Source organism: Chiloscyllium punctatum, chromosome 21 (assembly GCF_047496795.1).
Source record: "Chiloscyllium punctatum isolate Juve2018m chromosome 21, sChiPun1.3, whole genome shotgun sequence".
NCBI classification, from domain to species: domain Eukaryota; kingdom Metazoa; phylum Chordata; class Chondrichthyes; order Orectolobiformes; family Hemiscylliidae; genus Chiloscyllium; species Chiloscyllium punctatum.
Genome location: NC_092759.1, coordinates 45344807 through 45351191, shown reverse-complemented (window position 1 = coordinate 45351191; position 6385 = coordinate 45344807). Strand labels below are relative to the sequence as shown.

The window sequence follows — 6385 nt, the reverse complement described above, 5'->3', positions numbered from 1 at the left end:
AAGACAACTGCATTTGCAGCAATCTTCAGCCAGCAATGCCAAGTGGATGAGCCTTCATTGGTCCCTGACATCACAGACGTGAATCAACTTGGTTGAAAACTTATTTCAAATCAGATCAAGAAATGGAGAAGCAGTATAAAGGCTGTCGGCCCTGCCAGCATTGTGGCAATAATACTGATGGCTGTGCTCCAGAAATTGCTGCCCACCAAGACAAGTCCAGCACTGGCACCTACTGACATTGTGGAACATTTCCCAGGGATGTTCAACACAAAAACGCAGGACAGAGCCGACCCAGCCAATTTCCCTCCATCAGTCGACACTCGCTTAGCAGTGAAGTGATGGAAGGTGTCATCAACAGTGCTGTCACGCAGCTGCTCAGCAATAACCTTCTGTGACACCCAGTTTGGGTTCTGCCAGGGCCACTCAGATCCTGGTCTTGTCACGGACTTGTTTCACAAACTGACAAACAGCTGAATTCCAGAGGTGAGGCGAGGGTGATAACCCAGTCCCACTCCAAGACCACTGTTTCGACTTCAGTGATATCACCTGACCTCACCACAGTCTCAGCTCAGTTACTGAAACACTGATTCATTCATTTTGTTAACTCTAGATTTCATTACCTAAACCCACTCCTGGCCAGCATCCCACAATCACCCTCCCTATAATCTCCAGAATATTGAAAACACTACCGCCCAAGTGCTCACTTGTACCAGAACTTGCTGATCCATCAAAATGCTCCTATTTATAAGCAACAACAATCTACTTTCACACCCTTGGTTTAATTCCTGGCTGTAATCATTCCTATCTTCCTGCACCACACACCCTTTCATATCTCAATAACTCATTTTAGTTCAGACTCCCAATGACGTGTTTATTTTTGAGTTCAGCTGTGTGACTGTTTCTATAGATTCCAAGGCAACACAGTCTGGAATTCCCACACTAACCCTCTAAGATCTGCTTTCTTCCTTTAAGTCGTTCCTGAAAAAATGTTTATTTCGCAAAAGTTTTGGTCACCGGACATAATATTCTCCATCTGTGGCCTTATGTCAAAAATTCAATATTTTTGTGAAATTAAAACGTGTTGATTTGTACAGATATCTTTAACTCTGCACTATCTCTGAGTGAATAAACTGTAATGTCTCCTACCCAACCACGTTGTGGGAGCACCTTCACCATACCAACTGCAGCAGTACAAGGAAGTCAAACATCACCTTCTCAACAGGAAACAGAGCTTTGGCCTTGATCACTGGTATCTGTGGAAGGAGAAATACACATCATGTTTCAGGGAGTGCAATATGATTTACAGGGAATAAAAATGGTGCAGAATTTGACTGTCAGAAATGGAAGGAAAATCCACTGATTTATTGGAAATAAGAACTCTTGACTGTCAAAAATATTGTGGAAAAAAATAACTTGATAATGGAGCATATGGTCAGGAGCCAGGCAGCAGTGGACAATTCATTTACAAAGAGGTCTGTGATCGTAATAGTAAAATATTACACCGAGCAAAAATACACACGAGAGACGAGGAAGCTAGATAACAAACAAATGGACATCAAGGAGCCCAGAGACGAATCAGAGCAATGTTCACTTTTATGATCCCACAGTCAGAGGTGTCTAGCACAGAAACAGACTCTTCGGTCCAACCTATCCATGCCAACCAGATATTCTAACCTAATCTATTCTCATTTGCCAGCACTTGGCCAACATCCCTGTGAAATCTTCCTATTCAAATGCCTTTGAAATGTGACAATTTTAGTTGTCCTTCAGGCTCCTTTTGAATTTCCCCCTCACCTCACCCTAAACCTATATCCTCTAGTTCTGGGCTCCACCAACCCTTGTCTATTTATGCTATCCATGTCCCTCACGACTTTATAAACCTCTATAACATCACACCTCAGCCTATGACACTCCAGGGAAAATAACCCCAGTCTATTATGCCTCTCCTTGCAGCTCAAATCCTCCAACCCTGGTAACATCCTTGAAAATCAATTCTCAAACCATTCAAGTTTCGGTGCCTCCTTCTGAAAGGAGGGAGACCAGAACTGCACAAAATATTCCAAAAGTGACCTAACCAATGTCCTGTCCATCTCCTCTACTCAATGCTCTGACCAATAAAGGGAAACATACCAAATGCCTTCTTCACTGTCCTATCTACCTGCGACGCTTTCAAGGAACTATGAACCTGCATTCCAAGGTCTCTTTGTTCAGCAAGATTCTCCAAGATCTTACAATTTAGTGTGTGAGTCCTGCACTGATTTGCTTTTCTAAAATGCAGCACCTCACATTTATCTAAATTAAACCCTATCTGCCACTCTCCAGCCCATTGATCCATCCGATCAATATCCCATTGTACCCTGAGACAACCTTTATCACTGTCCACAATACCAATAATTTTGGTGTCACCTGCAAACTTACTAACTGTACCGCCTCTATTCACATCCAAATCATTTAAATGAATGACAAAACAAATCAAGAAAAAAAATCCATTTCTCTGGGTGTGAATATGCTCTATGTAAATCCTGCCCTATGACTGTCTACCAGAGAAGGCTGCACATGCGTCCCGTTGAACTTTGCCCCCTACAAAGCTGGCGGCTGCACGTGCCCAGTGAATTGTTGCCCCGAATAAAGATGGTGGTGCTTACTCGAGTCAATCGCCAGATGAGGCATTTTCCCGTGTACTACAAAAACGGGACTGTAAGTTTCAAATTTGTAGTTTCCGATGTGCACCAAATGTCTGTGAACCCTCTCACCCCATGCCAACACCCATTTCCCTCCCGCTTCCTGCTGTTTATTTCTATCTTTACCAACAGCTCTCTGTCCACACATCCCGAACCGACCGCGAGAATGATCACGTGGTATAGTCTACTCCCGCCCCTCATTCATCCTGATTGATCGGAGGACCAACTGCCCCGCCAGGTCCTCCAGCTCTGTCCTTGCCTTTCCATTGGTCCGCCGCTGACATCAATCACCTGGGACCCATTGTTGGCTGGAGCATACGGATTGCTTCGTGGCTTTTGTTGCTGTTCATGAGTTACAAGAGTTAAAAATGACACAACAGCATCTCAAACCCACCTGATGACGAAGCAGCAAACCTAGTGCTTCCAAATAATCCTGTTGACCAATAATCTGGTGTTCTGTGAATTTTACTTTTGTCCATCCCAATCCAACACCAACACCTCCAAGTCACGAATGAGGGAGGGATGTATAACAGAAGAACTAGGAACAGGAGAAGGCCGTCCTGCCCTTGGAGCCTGCTCTGCCATTCAATAACATCACGGCTGATCAGTTTGTGGACACAGAACCATTTACCCACGTTCTCACCGTGTCCATTAATTAATTACGTTTTTAAAAATCTAACCTAGCTTTAAAAACATTTACTGAACTAGCATCAACTACTTCCCGGGTCAATGAATTCCATCGAGGTCAAGACGTTCCTGCTCAATTCAGTCTTAAATTTGCTGCCTCTAATCTTGCGGTGATGCTCTCTTGTCCTTGCTTCACCTGCCAGTGGAAACATCTCTCTATTTCTATTTTATCCATTCCATTCATTATTTTATATCTTTCCATTCTTCTGAATTCCAATGAATATAATCCCAATCTACTCAGTCTTTCTTAAGCCAAACCCCTCAACTCCGGGATCAACCTAGTTAACCTCCTCTGCACCCCCTCTCATGCCAGTACATCCTTTCTCAAGGAAGAAGACAAAAACTACATGCAGTACTCCAGGGGTGGCCTCACCAGCACCCAAATATAGCTGGAACATAACCTCTGCCTTTAAACACATTCCTTTCAGCAACGAAGGACAAAATTCCATTTGCTTTCTGAACTGATTGTTGCACCTGGTGACCAACCTTCATGCAGAAGGATGCTCAGGTCACTCTGCAGAGCAAATGATGCAACTTTTTAACATTCAAGTGATTTTATTTTTAAATGTTACTACAACCAAAGAGTATAAACTTTATACTTACAAACATTCTATTTAATTTGACAGACCATTACCCACTCACTCAATGTATCTATGTTGCTCTGCAAAGTTTCACAGTCCTCCGCTCACTTTGTCCTGCTAATCATCTTAGTGTCACATGCAAACTTTGACACCCTACATGTAGTTCCAACTCCAAATCATCTGTATCAGTTGTAAATAATTGCAGTCCCAATACTGATCCCTGAGGCACACGACTTGTCAATGATTGTCAGCAAGAATAATACACATTTGTCCCCAACAGTTTGCTTCCTATTAGTTTACCAATCTTCTATCCATGCTAATACTCTACCGCTAACGCCATGCACCCTTATATTGTGCAACAGCCTCTTGCACAGCACCTTGTTGATGGTCTTTTGGAAATCCAGGTACACCACATCCACTGGGTCCCCGTTGTCCACCTTGCTTGAAATGTGTTCATAGAATTCCAAAAGATTGGTCAAGCATGACCTGCCCTTCATGAACCCATACTGCATCTGTACAATGGACAATTTCTATCGAGATTCCCTGTTATTTCTTCCTTGATAATAGACCCAAGCATCTTTCCCACTATAGAGAATAAACTAACTGGTATATAATTCCCCACTTTTTGTCCACCTCCTTTTTAAAACAGTGGTGTCACTTTTGCTGTTTTCCAATCTGCTGGGACTGCCACAGAGTCCAGTGAATTTTAGAAAATTACTGCCAGTGCATTTGCTATTTTTCCTGGCATCTCTTTTAGTACCCTGGGAGGCATTCCATCAGGGTCAGAAAACTTTTCTATCATTAGCTCAATTACCTCCAAACAGTCGAAAACTAGCTGTTCCGTAATAATGATAGTTTCCAAATCCTCACCTACCTTTGTCTCTTTGCTAGTTACTGGAAAGATATTGTATCCTCCACTGTGATATCCCATAACTAAATGCTTCTTCTCATTTTCCAAAGGACCAACATTTACTTTAGCCATTCTTTTCTCATTATATAAACTTTTGCTCTCTGTCTTTATAGTTTGTGCTAGTTTATTTTTCTCATGTTCTATATTACTTTTCTTTATAGCTCTTTTGTGGCTTTCAGTTGACCTTTAACGTTTTCCCAGTTCTAGTTTCACGCTGTTTTTGGCCACTTTGTACACCTTCTCTTTCAATTTGATTTTCCAGAATAGCAACCCGATTCTCCCAGCATTTCACATACTCTTTCTTCTTGCGACTGCACTCTCGAGCTGCTTCACTGTTTTTCATGAGGCAGATTTCACATTTATGAGTGGTTTCTTCAGCATTCTGGGACTGGCTTTGCAGGACTGGTGAAGATGCCATAACCATTCCCTGGCCAGCAGTGGAGTGAGGAGTTTTACGGATCTTATAGGTTTGGACATCTTCAGCAGCACCTCGTACAAGCACTTGGCTGACTGGCACAGAAGGGCTTATGCCCAAAACGTCGATTCTCCTGTTCCTTGGATGCTGCCTGATTCCTGAAGAAGGGCTTATGCCCAAAACATCGATTCTCCTGTTCCTTGGTTGCTACCTGACCTGCTGCGCTTTTCCAGCAACACATTTTCAACAAAGATTTGCTGTCTATCAGGGCTCTGTGCATACTGTACAATGGCTGCTCCAACCTTGGCTGTAGCTGCGTTGGTCATTGTTAGTGTCTGGAGTCCTTGCACTCCATCTGAACCATTGTTGGCCAGCTGAACTGCTCCCCCGTTGTGTGATAGCAATGTATTGTCTGCTGATAGTCTGATAGATGGGTGTCTGCATCGTCATTGTAGTAACAGTTGAGACAGACTCTTCTTCTGATTTTTCCTCATCAATTTCTTGGCACACCAGGGGATCAGAAGAAAGTTCATTCAGGATTTTCCTGAATGAAGGCCATCTCGATAGAATTTCTCTACGTTTCTGAGAGTCAGTCATGCTATCCACAGATTCCTTGGAGTCCTCACATTCAGATATAGTAGAGATCTGAACAGTCTGAACTGGAGGGGACTGTATGACTGAGGACTGAGCTGCTTCGATAACTCCTTGCACTTGAACAGTCTGCCCATTCAGCAAATGCACTGAAGTTACCGCTGGACTTGTCATTGATTGGATCCCAGGCAAGGTTACCTGCATGGTCATGTTATATATTAATTATCCGGATGAAGGGACTGGGGGGATTCTAGCGAAGTTTGCCAATGATACGAAGTTAGGTGGACAGGCAGGTAGTACTGAGGAAGTGGGGAGGCTGCAGAATGATCTAGACAGTTTGGGAGAGTGGTCCAGGAAATGGCTGAAGAAATTCAACGTGAACAAATGCGAGGTCTTGCACTTTGGAAAAAAGAATACAAGCATGGACTACCTTGTAAATGGTGAGAAAATTCATAAAGCCAAAGTACAAAGGGATCTGGGAGTGCTAGTCGAGGATTCTCTAAAGGTAAACATGCAGGTT

The 6385-nt window shown here is 43.1% G+C and overlaps 1 pseudogene; it reads right to left on the bottom strand.

The window, feature by feature from the left end:
• Positions 1–3792: 3792 nt before the first annotated feature.
• Positions 3793–6075, bottom strand: LOC140492684 (cyclic AMP-responsive element-binding protein 1 pseudogene; annotated as a pseudogene).
• Positions 6076–6385: the final 310 nt, after the last annotated feature.